At 38.8% G+C, this 20450-nt stretch overlaps 1 long non-coding RNA gene across 1 annotated transcript in view; it reads right to left on the bottom strand.

The window, feature by feature from the left end:
* Window positions 1-2830, bottom strand: part of LOC122183731 — a 181033-nt gene extending 178203 nt beyond the window's left edge. Inside the window, exon 1 of the long non-coding RNA XR_006180341.1 lies at window positions 2764-2830. This is a non-coding gene — a long non-coding RNA (uncharacterized LOC122183731). The remainder of the gene's footprint in view (window positions 1-2763) is intronic.
* Between the last annotated feature and the right edge of the window lie 17620 nt (window positions 2831-20450).

Genomic DNA, 20450 nt, shown 5'->3' with positions numbered 1-20450 from the left:
AGATAGGATATTAATAAAAAGGGAGCAGTGGTGTTTATTTGAAAGTGCATCAGGAGGTGGGAGGGAAGAAACCCAGAGAGCCCTGAAAACAGATATTTACTGTGCTTGCCTGACATAAACAATCCCGCAGCCCTGCCCTACACCACTATACAGCTAATATTGCTTGATTATCTATGTACCACCACAACCTCAGCCTCCCAAGATCTGAAATCGAGTTTTCTATTCTTAGCTCGTGGTAGTTTAAGCTCATTATGGAGGTGCCTGTGTTCCATAGCACAAGAGATAAAGGAAGCAATATAACTTTAATGAACAGCTGACAGAGCAACCACAGCAGGCTCTGTAGACAAAAGAAAAAAAAAAATCTTTTCTCAGATGTTGTCTTGATTTCTATCCCACAGGTTTAAATAGTTAGGGCTGTCTGTATGTTTTATGAAGATGTTCATATACACATACTTAATGGAAGCAAACACAGTATGTTATAATATAATTATAATAAGAGCAGGTAGCCTGGAAGGTACAAACACCCAAATTATGGAACAGAGAGAAAAGAAAGGTATTAATCTAGATCCAGGATAAATAATGGTAAATCATTTAAAATATTACTTAGCTTAAACTAGGAAGCCATAGAGGTTTCCTTTTACATAAATAAATGTCTTAAGTGTCTCACATAGAGTGAAGAAAATGGATGGATGCAGATGTAACTGCCAGAAGCAATAAGTGGAGGAATAACTGCAAAGCACTCTGCATTCTTTCTGATAAATGTTTGTATGCCCCAGCGTATTGATTGGGTGTTGCTTTTCTTTCACTGCCGTTCATTAAGGTCCTAATTAAATCATGTGGCCAAATCCTGCAGCCCCTCAGAGGCAATGGTTGCAATTGCTAAGCAAAGAGTTCAAGGAGAATATGAGGTAGGCAGAAAGTGCATGTTTGGAGCTACAGATCAAGAGAAACATCATCTTCTGGCAATGATGCCAACCCAAACTAACACCTTACAAAAAGATCATATGGATCCCACCTGCATCCAGGGCTCCTCCTGCTGTAAGCTGCAGAAAAGCATTCACCTCCGGCATATGAATTCCCATCTTATAAAATACTCACACAAACATGTTCAGGAGCTAGTGCAAATAGCCAAAATTTGGTCTGTGTTTAAATAACATTGGAAATTATGTTGTCCAGTAGCTTCAAAACAAAACAGTTTTTCATTTACTTATTTTTCCATAAAACAATATTTTTTTCTGTGTTTCTCACATAGTTCTCAGTTTAGCTTTAGCACACGCTCCTCATTCTTTCCAATGAGGAAAACAAAAAGGAAGGGTGAGAAAACAACTCCTTAGGATAAAGGAAAGAAAAAAAATCAACATTTCATCTACTGGGTTTATGATTTCAAAGTAAAAGGAATATCATTTTGAAGATATCTCTCTGAAGAAAACTATAACATTGGTACATAATTAAAATTCAGAAAGTGTTTAAACATAATATTGTAGCAGCTTAAAACCTTCTGCCAACAACTACCTATGGAACAGCTCTGAACATCTCTGCCTGGTCAGAAAGTGTCCTGGTTAAATTGGTGGGAAACATTTCCCATTTCATTTGAGAGAAGGACTGCCATGTGATAGTAAATAGATAACTAATTTTGTAGCATCTGGTAATTATCAGAGCACAAATTTGGAGTGCATTTATTATCAGTCAGGTAACAAAATTATCTAATTATTTAACTGTATATAATGAAAATAATATAATTATCTAATTGTATAAAATCAGGTATTTAAATTAATTTCAACATATTTCTGGACAATAGTATGCTAGAGGCAGTAAAGTCTCATCATTTGTCTGAAGTGTTTTCTGTTCTTCCTTTTAAATATCTGAGACAAACATTCTCCAGAATGACAACAAAGTTGTTTTTGAAATCTCCTGCTCTGTGTTGGAAAAGTTACAATGCCAGCTATTCTGTTCACTCACATTCCTTATCTGAGTAGGGAATTTCAGGGGTGTCGGTAGAAATACTGGCTTAGTCCACAAAGACTTAGGTTAACATACTGAGGATGACACCTGAAGACTTTTCAAAGAGCTGACATTAACTTTTTAGAACTGTATTTTCTTCTGTCTAGACTGACATTGAAGATTCAGTTGGGGAAGGGAGAGGAATAGGGTAAAAAACAGCAAGAAAATTATAACAGAATCCAGTTTATCATTTTGGCCTAGCCAATAAGACTTTCCTTATCATCTGCAGCACTAAGCATAATTCCAAAGGCTTTATTTCTGCCATTCTGTGAATTGAGACAATGAGATGAACCCATAAAAACAAAAGTGTGGACAGTCTTCTTTCATTACCTGTCATCCACTCAGTGCTCTGATATCTGAGAAACACAAAAAACTATTTCCACATAATAGAAGAGATGTAAACTTCATTCTCTGGTACATGACCTGGACATTGCTGTGTTTGGCATTGGATAGTTTTCCAGGGAGCTGCTGTGCAGCTGTTGCACTGCAGGAATGGGTATATATTGTTGTTCGCCAACCCATCTCTCCTCCCCCCCTTTATTTCAACTCTGGAGAAAGTCAGAGGATACCAGCAAGAACAAGAGTGACCACACTGCTTGGTTCTTTTAGCCTCCTAGGAAGAGCTCTGTCATACCTACTGCAGAAGGACAATCTTTAACACTGCTTACAAATACAGCAGCCAAAGATAGTAGAGGTTACAAGCAGTGTATGGAAGGAATACAAGCAGGAATGCAGAGATAAAAGACAGATGCAGGAACCTACCGTGATTCTCATGCGCTGGTCCAAAAGAGAGATCCTGAGCTGCTGAATTCCTCTATTTCAGAAAGTGATCTGATGGAAGAGCTTTTCTTCAGTATCAGTTACAGCACAAGTCTGCTTCATATTGCTGTACCTTTGCTTTCAAGTTTTCAGAGATATTCATCTCAGGGGTTTTCCTTTGTCCTTGAGACACAGTCAGGCCCTGGCTGGACAGTCAGTTCAGGCAAAGCTTGTGAAAGTTTTCTTCTTTGAACAGGAATGAAGGACAAATCAGTTGATTTCTTACTTTCTCTTTGGGTTAGAGATTTCCTGATAAGACCATCACAGTAATAAGAGCTTGCACACGGATGACTCAGCCCTGCACTGGAGTCACTCATTGCTTTGGTCAAATGTGTTCACAAATAACCTTGCAGAGGTACATGGTGAATTTGCTCCAACTCAGTCCTTGATCCCACTCTATGCTTACTCACACAAATGAGGAAAAATCTAGATACAGGTAAGAACAGAATCCAAGTTCCTCTTCATGGCCCAGCTCAAATCTCATGCTCCCAAGCAAATTCACATTTGATTTTTTCTGAGTATTAGTGTGTCTGGTCCAAATTTTGTGCCTTCCCCTTAAAGTAACCTCTGTTGGGGTAATCAGACTGCATTTGCAAGCCATAAGGAAGGTCAGTGACACATACTTAAAAAGCTATTTTTGAATGTCTGGCTCCAGACTTTTATCTCTTGAAATTCCCTTCATGGCTTTCTATGGCTCCAATCAAACTCCCATCGATTTCCTCAAGAATTGTATTGAGACTTCTGTGGTGCCTGCCAAAATAAAAAAGCAGAATGTAGTCAAATGTATGCATTCAGGGGAGATTCAATAAAACCTGTTTAGATGAAAATGTGGTTCTACTCCGAAGATTGTGTCTGTCAGTTGGATTGTACCTTTCCGTGGTTGACTCTTAATCACTTTCTTATCATCAATGCCAAGTTTAATATCTTAAAATTTGGATTTTTTTTCCTGAGTTATAGTTCTCCAAAATCAATCTGGGATTAGGACAGGAAGCTTGGTCTTGTGGTTGAGACAACAGAGTAGCATTCACTTCCATTTCTGCCACAGACACCCACCACTACCTTCCACAAGTATATCGAGGGAGTGACTTTCAAAGGCATTCTGTTTTGGCCTGACTCTGCTCCCTAAGAAGCAGGTCAGGTCTAATAGCCTCAATCTTTATTGAGTTCTCTGGAATGACATCAGGCTGGGAAAGGAGCAAGGATACACCATAACTGCTATTCTATTCCCAACTTTATCAAGCCAAGGAAGTTTATAAACATAAGAATTGAGCTTGTTAGTTCTTTGATGGCTATGTGGCCTGAATTTCTTACAGTATGTTATTTAATAAACCATCATCATACTGAAATCAAATAAATAATTCAGTCTGATCTAAAAATATAATCTAGCTCATACGTTTCCTTCTACACTGGGAGTAAAAAATGCTTTTTCTCATAATATGATGAAATACACAGCTGCTAAATAAGTTCCAATTTTCCAGACATACATGCATTTTAGTATAATATTAAGAAGAAAATATACCCTAACTATATCCAGCAGTAATTTAAGATATGACTTTGGGCAAATCACTGCTCTTCTTAGCAAATCCATTTTCTTCCTTCCCTCTTTCCCAGTTTCATCCAGATAGCTGCAAGCACTCTGGGGTAGTGACTGCCTTTCCCTTATTGTTCCTGCCAGGCTTCCCAGTGTGGTCCCTCATCTTGAAATGAGTTTCCAGATGCAATTGTGATGCAAACAAAGGATGTATTCTACATAAAGCAATTAAAGGAAAATCTAATATCTGGAAATATTTCTACTTGCCTGAGAGTATCATGGACACTAAAAAAAAATGGACTTACTTCTGTTATAACCAACTTGGAGGAAATCCATTTAAAAAAATGTGATGTCCTTTTCTGTTTTAAGTTTACTAAGAATTGGAACTAAACACATGCCTCATGAAGAAATCCCTTTCTCCCTCCAGCTATCACACTGAACTGAAATAAAACAGATGTGCTCAAACAAAAAAAATCTGTGCTTACTTGTTATGTTTTTCCTCACCCTTATTACCAACACATATGATTTGCACCAATAAAGGTAAAAGCAAGGAAGCAACGAGTATTCTTCAGAAGTTTCCCATTGCTTTATTCTGCCAGTACCTGCTGTGATTCCATTCCTATAAGTAATGGGTTTCTCGTGTTATATTGTCGGATCCCAACTGCATAAAAGGCAAACTCAAAACTCAGGCATTCTTAAGAGATTAAAAACCAACAACAACAAAAATAACCAACACTAAAAACCCTAAGATCCCCTAAAAAACCAAAACCCCCAAATCAAATACAAAAACATACAAATTCACATAGAGATGAATATTTATTGCATGAAGACAAAAAAATGCACTCCTTAAAAAAAATACCTGTTTTGATACAGATATATAAAGTACTGTTTAAAGCTTCATTCAAATACCCTTTCAGAAATAAGTTTTCAGGATGGAGTTTCATAGTTTCACCGTTACATTAAGAAAAATAAGTTGTTTGTAGAACACTACACAGTTCATAAGTTACCAGTTATAAACTAATCCTTGATATCCAGTCCAAATCCTAAGGGAGGCTTCAAGGCAGCCACTTCTTTTTGGCAATACAGTGATGAAAGATATATTGCTGAAAACCATAAAGCCTTGGGAAAAAATTTAGCAAACTATCTAAGCAGGAATGAAATGTTGAGAGCTTGGCTCATCAGCTGGAGCTTTCTGGAGAAGGAAGAGCTACATATATTTTTGTACAGGTTAACTATGTAGTCTTGAAAACAAAGAAAAATGCTGCATGCAAAGTGTTTTAAAATCTTCTTGTCTTTCACGGGGTGTTGCTTTCCAGCGGTGTGAGAGTAAGAATTAGGAATAAAAGAAAAGCAAACTGCCTTTTTAAAGTTGTTTGTGGACGCTATTTTTTCAAGTGAAGGTTGCATTCAGAAAACATGTGCTTACAGATTTCCAGGAATTTCATTAGAGGAGGTCACCAGTAGCTGGAAAAATGATACACAAAGAATATGTATGTGACACTGTGCTCACTGCCCCTCACAGCACTAATCTATGCCAGTGAACACAGAGGAAGTTTGCTCTTCCAGAGCACAGAGGATTGCACTAGAACAAGCTGCCACTTCCCTCATTTCTTATCAAGGCAGATCTCTGGACAAAATAAAGCCTGCAGGATTTAGTGATGCAGCAAGTTGCTCCCTCAGCATCAACTGTAGAAAAGCCATAGCATTTTAATGAGAACATTTCATTGTATGTGGCTTCATCACAAGTCATTTTATAAACCAGTAAGGCTCTCCCAGACATAAAGGACAATAGTAAACAAGGTTTTCTAAATCTTTTGTACTAGATGAAGAAGGCTTAATTACCATCTCTGATGTTAGGAAAGTAACTCCTTGAAAAGTCCCATTTCATACAGTCGAGGCCACAGATTCAGTAGGACCTGAGTCAGCTTGTGCCTCTTATTTTTCCCAAACCTTTGTGCATCCATTTAGTGGCACCACAAAGCCCTGGTGCCCAGTGGTTTGTCCTGCAGCAGAGGGGCAGCAGTGGTATTGGCACTAATGCAGTGTCTGGTACATGGTGCAGTGTCTGTACCTCCAGTGCGGCCCTTAGGTGTGCTGGGATCTCCTTGCCTGGTCATGTCCCACCATGGAAAAGGCTAACTGCAGCTGGCTGAGCTGGGACCTTATTTCTGCGCAGAACAAGCCAAACTGATGTGCTCTTCATGAGGATGTCCTCACTGTGGCTGTGTTATAATACAAAATGGCCAGATAACCGAGACTCATGCTTTGGCTTCAAATATAAACATTGGAAGTGACATGATAATTTTGTCATGTCAGCACCTCAGCTGGGCATCAGAAGAAACCAAAATCCTGAAACTGTGCAGCTTCAGAAGCTGGAGATCCTGGAGAGAGATCTAAAGTTTATAGCAGAATGGGTTGTGTACACAACTTACTTATACAAGATGATTTATTTTTAATTTCAGACTAATTCTTGGAAAGCCTTCAGAAAGCATTTGATATTTTTGGCAAAATCCTGGTCCCACTGAAGTCAATAACAAATAGCCCATGACTTCAATGAGACCATGTTTTAAGGCTTTATTCCTCTCATCTCAATACAATAGCACTTCTAACAATTGCAGTAACAACTTCTGGTTGCAATGTCTCTGAAAGGAGACATTATTAACAGAAGAATCTTCTTAGTGGGTTCATCAAATGATTGTGCTGAAGAAAGTTTGATATTATTCAGTGGCCACATACTTCTGAAGGCATACTCAGTGGCAGTTGGAAGCATGTGTTTTTCATAAATTTCTCATTCAGAAACAAAGACTGACAGTAAAACCCCAAAGCTTTGATATTTATTTAAATTGCTAAATGGTTGCACTGGAGAGTACATTTCAATTAATGTGTCACAGTGCATCACAGTTGTTTTAAAGTTTGCCGACTCAACTGACTCTTTAGGTCCATCTAAGTAGTTGAGGTTTGCTCTAAGTTTCTTAGATAGAAAACAGTTTGCTTCAGTGAGTGCTCTCCTACTAGTCAAGATATTTTTTAGGTCAAAGTGAACTTGGATCCAGAATACACTATAACATTAGCATTATTTCCACCCTATTACCTATCTCAAAGCTATGCTATAATTCCTTCTTGGGTTTTATGTTAGCACTATATTCCAGTAAAGCCCTTTCGTAAGAATTTATAGAGATTATCTACTAACCAAACACAACTTTGCCCATTTGTGCATTACCTCTTTTGTTTCTTATGTACTCTGCTGCCGCCTCTAGGACAACATTATAAAAATTGATTTTGCTCTATGGCAAGAGGTGAAAGTTACTTCCATACCTCAAGTAATACTGTTGGAGAAATATGAGACAATCCTCTCTGCACTTTCTGTTAATTTTGAAAACTCAAATGAAAAATGGAGAGCAAATATGTTCAGTTAATGAAAATCAGATCTTCCCAGCAAAGACACAACAATTTCAATTCATTGCCTTTTCTAGGTTTTTCTATTCTAGTGACTTTGGGGGCAAATAAGAAAAATCTCTTTTAAACTTAGCTAGCTTTCAATATTTCAACAGATCCAAGAGTTGGGTAGATTAGTGTGTATAAAATGCCAACTAAATGTCAGAGTTTGCCTGTGAGCTGGGAACCAGATAATGTACTCTGGTTCTAAACCCTTCACTCTTCTAGGAATACATCAAAATGCATTGACCAGTTCACATCCCAAAGGGTGCTTATTCATGAAGAGATTACAGCATATTTCCTGACATTGATCGTACTGGGTTGAGGGCTGGGAATCTCGGAGAGGAAGAATGGTTGTACTTGAGCAAGAGGAAAGCTGTGTGTGTCATCCCACACTCCTGTCACCAGCCTGCACAGGTGACCTGGAGCAGATCCCGATGGGCAGTGATCACTGGCTAGCATGTGCCTTTGCCAGCATATCTTTCATAATTCTCAGTAGACCTAAGAAAATTGGATAAACAGTAAGATAAAGCTATAAAAAGGTCAATTTGGACTTGGAATTAACAAGCAAAGAGCTCATGCTACCCAACGCAACTCTCATTTCCCTGTAGTATTTAAATAAAACTAATTAAAAAAATAATAAAAAATAATAACTGTGAGAAAAGCCCCTTTCGGTTTGCGAGAGTGTCACCTCCATGGCTCAATGGGCTACAAAAGAACTTCACTCACCTGCCTGGTTGCTCTAGACTAGCAGGATTTTGCCTTCCTGTTATAGTGTATCATTAGGCAAATAATAAGCAAAAAATGATTAAGAAGGAGAACTACAACAACAACAACAAAAACAAACACAAACCTTGCTTACTGTATTTTGAAGATGTCTTATTTAGAACAAATACGCAATATCCACAGTCAAATGTAAATTGATGCTCCAGTCTCTATTCCTCCAAAGTCAGAGCCAGAAACAGCTTCTGCCTAATTTCATTACCATATTAATACTATATTGACTATATTGACTCCTCTGCAAAAAAATGCCCACTAATTAGTAAAATTGACTAAAACAGAAAGATATGTATACACAGGTTCCCTCATCTACTTGTGCTTCACCTGCCCGCCTTTTTTGCCCTTCAGATGCTGATGTTTTCTTGATTCAAGCTCATCTTATCTCCTCCAGTGCTGCTTGCAGCCTTTATGACCTTCTGTCTGGACTTCCAAATGTACCTGAGCCTCTCCAGTATTCCTCTTATCTGATGTACATGTCACTGCCTTTTCTGTTTATTAGATGGTGAGATAAATATTTTTTCAGTTGTTAATCTTGAGAAGTGACCAGTATGTTAGTTGACTCGCAATGAGACCATGGCCAAAGCGTATTGGAATCTATGAGAACTACTGCTTGGTCTCTACTGGGGTTTACATGAGTTACTTACAGACTCACAAGGCTACCATGCTTTGCCCATGTGGGAAATATGGCAAAATAATGACAAATCAACACAAAATGAAGATCTGAGTGAAGACAGTGAGCATTTGGCTGTTGACTTTGCTTATGCCAGAATCTCACTCTGCTCAAATTTTTATAAGCAAAGTCTGCTTTCCTTGTACAGAAAGCAGAATTACTGAGGCACTGCTGCAGCCAGCTTCTCCCAAAGGAAAACAAGTGGCTTATTGAATCCTACTTCCTTCTACATTAAAAACAGAAACATGCATAAATCATGTTAACTGAAAAAGTGCACGACACCTTCAAGCCTTTTTCACTGTTATCCAACAAATATTTCCTATATACTTTGCTCTTATTGAGAAATGCTAAAACTCTTCATTTAAAACTGAATAAATAAACTGCAACCATCGCAAAATGATTATGGATAGCTATGCCAGAACTCAGTGTTTTGCAACCACTCCACAACAAAAGATTACTTATGGGCTGTTTTCTTTGCTTATTCGTTATTATTTTGAAGGAGGGAATAATTTCTGAAGTCATATGGAAAAATTTTGATTAAAAGTATATTTATACAAATGAGTATTTTCCCAAATAACGATGCCTTCTGAATAGGGGTGAGTCCATTTTGGTTTGGATGTTTTATTTATTTATTTTACAACTAGGGATTGTTCAGTTTTCCCATTACACTAAATAGTGATATATGAGCAGTATGAAAAATGAAAGCTGGCAGAAGCAGTTGAAGAAAAAGAAATCTCCATAGGAGCCTGGAAACAAAACTACAATTGCTGTGAGTGATGAATGCAGAACAGCATTCTTTTCGAATATGAGCCTTTGAAAAATGAATATTTGAGAAGAACATCTTAAAATGCTTCATGCATGAAATATACATTTTCTCTTATTTAAAAATTATTAAAAAATCTAAGCTTTAGGCATCTTACACTTTTACCTACTCATGGGAATTATTAGTATTATTCCATTTTTATGCAAAGACTTTAAAGAAAGCTAATATTATAGCAAGAGAAATGCAGAACAAAAAGGAAGTCACCTCCAGTTCTATCCCCAAATCTCCCACAGGAAAGAGCAACCCAATGGTCTCTTTCAAGATGCAAAGATAGAAAGAGGTATTAACAAGCACAGGAGGCAAACAGGAGCCAGGATTCTTCGGTCAGATTTTGTATGTTCATTTTTGAAATGGGAATAGAAACAACTTGCATCCCCTGAGCATTGCTAAAGACTTAATTATGTGTTTTTTTTATGATGCTTCAATTATACTTGCATGGAACGATAACTGCATATTGCCTCACACACACAATTATTCATTTGTAGTCTAGTAACACATCCAGTGTCGTCTTATCCTCTGAGAAATGATAGGCCCCACCCTACAGAGATTACAATAATAATAATAATTCATTATTGTTAAAAAGTAAGATAATCATATCTACCAGATGGGCAATTTGTAGGAAGCTATTTGTTGCTTTTGCTACAAGAATGCTTTCATTTGTACATACATAAATGCTAGTTTGTGCAAAATGCCAGTAGATGGAGCTAAAGAATGCAGGCACATTCTTTGGTTTTGGGGGTCCATGGAAGATGGAAAGAATGTTCCCTTCTGCTCTGTAATTTGTACCAAGGTACCAGCATAGCTCAGATGCCATGGAGGCAAAAGCTGAAACTTGTCTCTAATTACACTGACAGACTTGGTATCAGTTCCCAGTTGCTGTGGAGCACAAGCTCCACCAGGAACCAGTACATCATCACACATCCTGCAAGGCTGCTGGAATCTTTATTCTTCTCTTGACTGCCATAGCCTTCTTCCACTGCCCATGCATCTTACATTTACTGTGAGGCAGGAATTAGGTGCATGAAATGCAGATAGAGGTAGATGACTGGGAGTGATAGGGAAGGGATGGGGGCAAGCTGGGTAACATCTGCCATCATGGATCCCTGTAATATTCATCTTCTGGAATACCTATGGCATAATTATTTGGGATTTGTATCAAAAAAATATCTAAGTAAAACCTTATATATATATAAATATATATTGTAACTACTACATTGGTGCCAAAGAGCTTAGAGACCTTAGGACTACCTTTGGCGCAGCAGGGCTGGAGCTGTGGCTGTGCTGTGTGAAGGGCAAATAATCCCTAGAGCTTCTGTTGCCTGAGGTTCATAAAACAAAACCAATGCTAATATCCATTTTTGCTTGGGGTGAATTGCTTTATCCTTTTGCCATCTGCTTAGAGAGAAATAAATGCATGCAAACTGCTTGCTCCTGTCCCCATAGTGAAGGTTTCTGCCCCTGGAGTCATATCACAGCCATGCACAAGTTCTCGTGACATCCAGCACCACTTATGGGAAAGAAGCCAGTGTCTACAGAGCAAGAAGAGGTGCTGAGGATGTGGTGTGTGTAGCAGGACCACACCAGGAAGCCCATGCAGAGGGGGATGAAGGTTGTGAGGAAAGATTCCTATCCACAGTCAGTTTATGCTCACCTCCTGCCCTTTTCATTGTCCTTTATGCCTACCATAAGCATCAGCTTAGTCACACAAAGCACTGATGTGCTACCTGCCAGCTAAGCGAGGCAAGAAACCTGGGTGGGGGAGATATTTTTAACTGGCATTTTTGGTCTGATTGCCAGAGGGGGTTAGGGATAAAGTCTCTTGGCATTAACTGGATGAAAGTTACCCTTGCTGCTGTGTGCTGACCCAGCTGATAGCTCTGCACAGACTGCATAAACCAAGAGTTTATTCCTAGTTATAAATACATATTCAAACTTCAGTAGGCTTAAGTCAAGCCATGAATGACTGCTAAGCAAGGAAAAGCAATTTTTCCCGGAGGCAGATCTCAGGCCATAAGCCCAGTGCAAGAGAACCACAGGCTGCTAGGATGGAGTTTTTTTTGCAGCAACAAGTACTAAAAGTGAGACAGCACAGTAAAGACAGTACCTGTCTAGGAAGCGGCATAATTTCATTATCTATTGGGACTGGAAGCCAGTATCATTCCCATACTTCCTCTTGGTACCAGAAACGAAGAGAGCCAAAACCAGAAAGCTGGGTCAACAACAGTACATTTTTTTCACAGATATGTTCCTCACACTCCTTCTCCCTGAGAAGGTTTTATTGAGAAATGCTCTTCCTCTTGCTATAGTGCCTGCCTTGAAAAGATAATTAAGTGACATCCTGGTAACCACTTATGAGAACAGAGGGAGATTTTGAGTGCTGGCACATGGCGCACACTTTACTACAGCAATTGTGCAAGCACAGATTTATTGGGACAGTTAGTCAGATCAGTCCAAAGACTGTCACATCTCGTTTTCACCAGTGTCATGTAATTAATCTTCTCTTGACTTAGAGTCAGACCTCATCATTCTAAATACCATAATAGATTTTTAAATGAGAACATTAATAACAAGGTCTCTCTATTATTTACCTTGGCTAGAGTAATGAAAGCCAAAAAGGAGATGGCTAGTCCCAAGGGCAGGCGAGGAGAGGCGTAAGAAGGAAATGAAGGTTGCTGACCTTCCTGTAGAAGAACCCAGGAATAGAGTATGATTTGCAGAGCTTCAGTTCATCACTGAAAAAGAGGTTGTTGTTGTAATTTCTATTAAGTACTTTGGAGGCACTTCCAAACGATGGTGATGAGGGCCATAGGCATACTTAGATATCTCTATTAAACAATAAAAGCATAAAGGTATAATATGCCAGTCTCATATAAAATAAATCTACTGAACTAGAATTTTCTAACAGTAATCAGTCTATGCTGCTTATTTAAATGTGGCAGTCTAAGAAGTTGGTTCATTACGAATCAGTTCTAGTTTTAGGGTTACATTACAAGAATTTAAGTAAAAAGCTGGAGGCAAGAACTTCATTTGAAAAGACTTCAGAAATCTGTGAGTGATATATGATACTTTGAATCTCTTGTCTGAATCTTTATTCTTTCATTCTGAGATGTATGCAGAAAAGACACTTTTATAGATATGTAAACACAGTACATTGGGCAATAATATCATGACACCTTCATGTAACAAATCAGAACAGAAGTAGCATATTAAGTCAGGCTCTTGACAAACAATGACTAAGGCCATGGAGAAAACTTGGCTAGCTTCCTCAAAATTACAGGGTTAGAACTGGAAACTTGTGCTAATTTTCTGCCATTGAATCCATTAAAATGAACAGGCTAATAAGAAATTCATTTCACAGTTTAGTCCCAATAATTCAAACATCACAGAAGACACTGAGGGAATACAGATTATCATGATTTCATGCAATCAATCGATGTTTCAGGGAAACACAGAAATGGGGTCACAACTAGAGCTCCTCCAGTAAAGGAGAGATATTTGTCTTCCTGCTGTGCATCAAACTGGGCAGTAAGAGGAAAGATAAATATTCTCCAATACAGAGGTATAATTTGGTCTGGAGTTTGATGGTGTGGTCACGGAAGGACGCTGTCTTCCAGCTCTCCTCTGAAAGGCTCCAAACTCATTCCAGAACATGAAATAGCAAGTGGAGAAGATTAGGCCTACCAAATATTTTATTCTTTGACACCTTTTTTACCAAAGGTTACTTTATCTAGATGGAAGCACCCAAGACAGATTTCCTTACATGTTAGTATGGGTTGGTTATCCTTCCTGTGAGTACTGAGCAAACAGAGAGAAATGTCTTGCTGTAGAAGAAATTTATAGAAGCTGTTTACTGAAGTCTTATAGTTGTCTATTATTTATTAACTTTTATTATTTATTGATGTTGTCAGAAGTAACAAAAATAGTACTGGTACTATGCAGAATCTTATTCAGAGGTCTGGACCCATAGAGGGCAGGAGCCTAATACACAACAGAAGCTATTCCTTGCTCCTGCTTAACAGCTTAAAGGAAAATGCACCTGAATGACTGTAAAAATGGAGAATAGTGGCTGGCTGGCTGTAAACAGATTACACTGCAAATGTAAGTGGAGTGGAGCAAAAGGTTTGATAAATGAAGTACAGTGCACAAGGAAAATCTCTGACTAGAGTTATCAGGAAGGAAGACTCATGCACACAGGCTGTGCAGTCATTTTTGAAGGCATCTGAAGTTATCAAACTTTATAAGAGATTCAGAAAACTATTTGCAGCATGTATTGATCACGCTGACTTTTCAATGGTGAGTCCTTTAAGTGAGGCAGAAAATACCTGAGTGTTTTATGGTTGTACACAACCTTCAGAGTTCATTTGGTTTTGTTTTGGTGTTATATCCTTTAATAACCATGACAGCAGTACCAGAGCTGGGAAACGCAGCAAAGGTGACATAAAATATAGTCAGCCAAAATGACACACTTTCCTTTTATTATTTCAAATGGCAAATTCGATTTGAGAGCTTTGGGGGTACTATTCTTAATTTATAACAAAAGAAGTTGAAAATGATGAATACTATACATCACTGTATTCCAGAATGGCACCTTGAAATGTTAGAAGTATTAATCTAAAATGGTGTGTAATATCTAGAATCTGAAATGGGTTGACATGACTTTTCTTTCTACTTTCAAAAGTTCATCAAATGGAATTTACTGTGGGACAACACAGCTTTCCATCAGAGCTAAAATTTCTTGTCTCAAATTCCATGTAATTTCAAAGTTGTTTCCCTCCTGTAACTAGGTAGCAGCAATTCCCAAAGCCAAAATTTTCACAATCATATCATCATTATGATAAACTTTTCTGAGGCATCTTTTCTCTGATGATTCCTAGAGCATTTGTAAATTAAACAGTGGTATAAAGAAGCATTCTCCTTGTCAGACCATGACAACAGTGAAAGGGTCATCTTGCTGAAACAACCCATTTAGTTTTGCGTCTGCTGACCAGAATAGAGAATTACACATGAAATGGAATAAAGGAAATGGATACGAAGTATTCAGGACAGTGTTGTCTAGTATTAATGCTTGATTGTCTCAGACCCAGTATGGATAGGAGATTTTGATAGGGAAAGAGGAATTTACTGACTTATTTTTTAAAAAGCACTCAAGCCCTGTTGCCCCCTGATCCTTATCTCAGGGATGACTATGCTAGATAGTCATACCTCAAGGGATGCAAGATGTCCTAAGGAATTTCCAGTCTAAATAGATGTAACAATGAGAAGAGGAAAGAAGGAAAATTAATGTATCTAGTCACAGATGAGGATTGGAAGCAGCCGCAGATTCCATGCCGTCAGGCTCACACTTATCACTGGAGGGAGAACAGGAGCATTGCAGCTCTGCTTATGCTCGTGTGCCACATCCCCTCCATGTGTTTCCATCAAGCTCAAGTGCACCTGCTCCTTGTCTCAAAAATATGCACCCTGCTGTGAGCTGCTTTAGTTGACTGGAGAAGAAGGTACCCTTTTGGCTGCAGTCACACTACTGCTGCTCCTCCAGTTCATTCAGTTTTAAAGCATCCTAAAAGCATATTGCACACAGGTACACACACACAAGGCTTTGTCTTTTAAGTGCAACCCCTCCCAAAAGTATATACATCAAACAGCTACAAGCTTGAAGACACCGTAACAGAACACTGTTTTGTTCTTGCATGCCTCTTCCCTATAACTCTTCATAAAAGCTATTGCACACTTTTTTTCAGGCTTCTTCAGAAGGGAAAGTGGGTGGCACACCTAGGAGCAACAAGCAGAAGGAGTGGAATCATGATACAGATCTAGTGAAGGCCAGAAATGATCTCTTGCCTACATGAGCTAATTCATCACGCCAGCAAGAAGAGGAGTGACTGTAGCCGTGGTACAGCTCGGAGTGCACAAAACTGATCTCTTCACCAAATTCCCCAAAGAGAGAAGAGCAGCCCTGTTTAATGGATCAAGATAAGTCGCAGTTCAGCGCAACATGCTTTATTTAGCTCTTTAACCTTGGCCTATTAGTTATCAGCACAGTTGAGACTAGTTTGTATTCATTACAAGACTTGTTTATTTTGTAACATAATCTTTTTCTTCGTTAACATGAAAGCACGGAGCATGCAGCACTGGAAGGACAGTTCATCCAGGTCCGCAATGTTGTTCTATTAAAAAATTGTCTCTTGATAAATGATTACTAGGATTAGATTTTATGGGCTAGATTCATAAGAAATTCCAGTCTTGTTCCCATATGTTTCTTACATAATAGGAAACATGCAAAAGACACTTAAAAATGCAATTCCCAGCCATTCATTAAGTGCTCCCCTTCTCTCATGTTTCCGGGAAATAAAAGATATTTTTGTATGTTTTGTGGATTTATTCATTTAGAAAGAATTTGTTTTAAGCACTACATTTTCATGTAGTTTGAAATCAGATTTTCACCTGCACTAACTCCCTAAGGATCATTAAAAAACAGAGCAAAACAGAAACAATACACATTTTTGCTCTTTCTTCATCTTGCTTGTATCCAGTTCCAGGAAATACTTCAGCATGTCAAAGAGAGACTTTTTTATATTTGGGCTACAAGCATAATCCTCCCTCTTTCTCTCTTACCTTTAGCAGGAGATAGCATATTTACTTTTACTGCCTTCCCTGTGTTTAGAGATGAGCAATTGTTTGTCTCTCAGCAGGTCAGGACAGACTTCAAGAACCCACACACACAAGCTGCTGAGCACATTTTATGTGCACTAAGAAAGAAGTATCTGTTTACTCTCTCCGTATGAAGAAAGTCTGTAGTGTTCATATTAAGCTGAACTTTTGAACCATCACTGCTCATGTTAGGAACATCTTGCTCACCTATCCCTGTCCTGGAATGTTTTCCATAAAACTTTATGATGGAACACATAGTAAACAGAAACAATTTTTATCATTCACAATCATTTATCCATGCTGTGCCCTGGATGCTGGGCTTGCTTTCCTCTCCTCCTCCATCAGACAGGTACATCTCAGCTGTTGATGAGCTTAGAACTCTGCTTCAGAACAAAGCAGTGGGAATGCACCTGAAACAAAGTCATTTCTGCGGCTGTGAAAATAACGTCTTCTTTACAGTCAGGCTGTCGAGTCTCTTGTATAAACAGAAAACTAAAATTCAACCTAATGAATTTAAATGCTTTTTTTTCTTAAGCTGAACAGTGATGTAGCTCTTTGTTTTGTAGGACAACATGTATGGTTTACAATTCCAAATGACTGGGTGAACCAAAAAGCCAGTTGGATTAAAATGAGCATGTAATATGTAGCTCACCGTTCAACTGACTGCCTTTGGGAAGGAACCAAAGGATCATTTCAACTGTTCTTCTACATAAAGAGCACTCTGATTTCAGCAGGATTTGGGTTCCACGAAAGAAGCCCTTTGGAGCCATAACACTTCAGGATCTCTGGAAATGCCTTGCGGGTATTCTTTGTGCTTCTGGAAATCCAATGCCATTGAGAGATTTCATAGACTTTTGTTCTTTAATGGAGAGCATGACTGTGGTTGACAGAGGTTTAGCAGACCCAAAGGGCAGTTAAAGCACAGTAGCTTCTGTAGCTGGTGGCACAGAAGAGAGCATTGTGTCTCGGCTGTCTGGCTGTTACCAACTCCTGACACTGGACAGAGACTCATTTACGAGGAGCACTGGCCCTGTGCCAGGGGCTGTCTTGAGGCAGGAGCTCACATCTCTGGGACACTTGCTGGATGCGTTAACCATGCTGCAGCAGGAGCAAGCAAGCCGTTTTTCACAGAGCATCCTACACTTTCCTCTGGGACAGGAGGACACAAGGTCCTTAGCAGGAGTGATTTATGCTCTGCACATAAAGAGCTGCAGTAAAAACCTGGCTTTCTGTTACGATGGCACCCACTCCTGAATTTATCCACATCCAGTATTGTTTCCATTAGAGGATATTCTAGGTTTGGTATCATTTAACAAAGAACAACTTCATAATGAAAATTCGTCTAGGGTTGGAATTTAGCATGTGAGTTTTTAAGCCTAGGAGCCAGCTTCTCCTTTTACCATATGTATTTTAGTCAGTTACTTATTTGGATTCCTGATACTTGAAAACAGGTCAGTGTTTATTTACACATCTGCATCTTATGTTAAAACTGGGGTTGTTCCAGAGTTACTGCTCTTTAAAGAGTGCTCACAAATCAGCAGCATCTTTAATGCCATCCTTCATAAAGGAGTAGAGCTGTTATTTTTTTATTAATAGTCACATTATTGCTAATTATAATTTTGGTACTACAGTACACTTATACAGTGGTATCTCTAAAACAACAACAGAGACTGCTACACATTTGAAAGAACAAGATGCTGTGAACATTTTTATATTCTGTTTCTGAAAAACAAAGATGTTGAATTCAAAAGTCTCCTTTTCAAAATTATTTTTTGTTCTGTGAAGCAGGCCTGGCATTCATTAAGGATAAAATGAGTGATTTATGTAAACCAGTGTGGTTGGCAAAACGTACAGAACCTTCTCTCCCTTACAATTCTGCCTATATTCAGCATTACACACCATAGCATTTCTTTGAAACACCTTATTTTCCTTCATTTCTGAAAGTCCATTCAAAAGCAGCCATGTCAGAGTACAGCTGCATACTTCTCAGCCTGTATACTTTGAACACATGGTATACAGCAACCACAGTTAGGCACTTGAAAGACAGTAATATCAGTATTTAGGGGTTAGGATAGTCATGTCCAAGTAGTAGGGGTCCAACTGACTACAAGCAAAGCAAGCAGTGCCCAGAGCTTTCATGGGTGGGAAGTCTGGTCTGAGATTGCTTACCAGAGATGCCACCGAGCCTCTGCTCAGACCAGTGCAGTCCTTGGTTTAGGTCTATATATAATGATTGCTTTTGAAAACAAGGACAAACAACAACCAAAAAAAACAACAACAAAAATGCCCAGGGCACTCTCAATAGATAGCACAGGTATAGGACTAAGTTCTCATTAAGTCATTCAGAAAGCCAGAACAAATTTAGAAAGCTGTTACTTGGAAATGAATTACTGACTCATTTGGCATTCTTTCCTATAAGTCAGTTTGAGCAACATGGAAGCTCAAGGAAGGAGGTAATGAGATCAAGGAGTGATAATGCACATCAGATTAAGTTTGTGGTAAAGGGAAAATGCAGTAGCCAAAAAGAAAACCAAACACCATTCTGGGCTTCTTGACAAAGGCAACAGCTCCTTTTCTCACACATGGATGAAGCTGCTCTTGGAATATTGAGTATGACTTGAGGCCTGCCTGCTGTGAAGACAATTATTAAGCACTGCTTTCTGTTAAACCTCAAAAACTGCTTCACTCAAAGAACTTGAAAGGGTGAGAAAAATCAGCCCAAGTGCTTGAAATGTAGGAAAGTTTGGTAAAAACTTCTTACTCCTCTCTTGCCCTTTGTTCGCATCTCAACGTTTGTGCTAGGTGCTTTCAGTAAGGCAAACAGACATCACACACTGAAAGAGTCGAACCTATAATGTGGGTTTAGAGACCCTTACATCTCAATACCTAAAGCCCTCAAAAGTCAAAAGCAGCATTACCAACTGACATCATTGAAATGGAGACTGAGGTCAACTTGAAAACTTTGGCCACCACCCTTCAGCTGCCTTCATGAAGGCATAAAATCTACCTCCAGTACAGTACAAAAAAAAACAACAAAAAAAACTATATGTAAGAAAATAGAGCAAGTCTTCACTCTTGGTAAAGTCCAGTAAACTTTGTAAGGTTTGCTTTGGCTTTTTTAAAAGAGTTGAGAAGGATGCTTTTGAAACAGAGCACTGCATTAGGAGCTGAACCAGAGCTGCTCACTGCCTCTGCAGTGTTACAGCTTAGTGTTGCTTCCGTCTCTCTTCAACAAGCCACCTTCCCTAGAGACTTTGTGGTGCCTATCATGCATTAGGTCAAAAGGAAAGACTTGGCCCATAAGGAGCTCAAGGGCATGAAGCACCCAAGCCACATCTGCCTCAAAACTGTAGCTCACACAGATACCTGACCATATCAAAATACTCCCTACTCATTTCAGTTCAGCCCATTTAGAGATTTAGAAGTGGGTCAGCTAGATTAGAAATGATGACTTTAATAAGACTTGGCCCCACTGAAATTAAAAAAAAAAAACAACACTAGAAATACTTTTACCCCTACCTAAAATTACCAATTTTGCAAAAGTTGAGTGTGGGCAGAAGAATTTAAAGGCTTGACAGTTTTAAAACAGAAAATAAAAATATCATTAGACCATGCAAATGAAGAGGTCCAAGATGCAATTATTAGGACTGATGACCTCTTCTTCATCCTTTGCCTGTGCTAGGGAGGATGAATGCCATTTACTGCAGTAATGGGAGAGTCTAGGCTGCGCTTAGCCTAAGAAC

This window comes from Lagopus leucura, unplaced genomic scaffold (assembly GCF_019238085.1).
Source record: "Lagopus leucura isolate 7727_CA_CO unplaced genomic scaffold, USGS_WTPT01 Super-Scaffold_100019, whole genome shotgun sequence".
Taxonomy (NCBI): domain Eukaryota; kingdom Metazoa; phylum Chordata; class Aves; order Galliformes; family Phasianidae; genus Lagopus; species Lagopus leucura.
The sequence above is the reverse complement of the archived record's forward strand: the minus strand, read 5'-3'. Positions and strand labels throughout refer to the sequence as shown.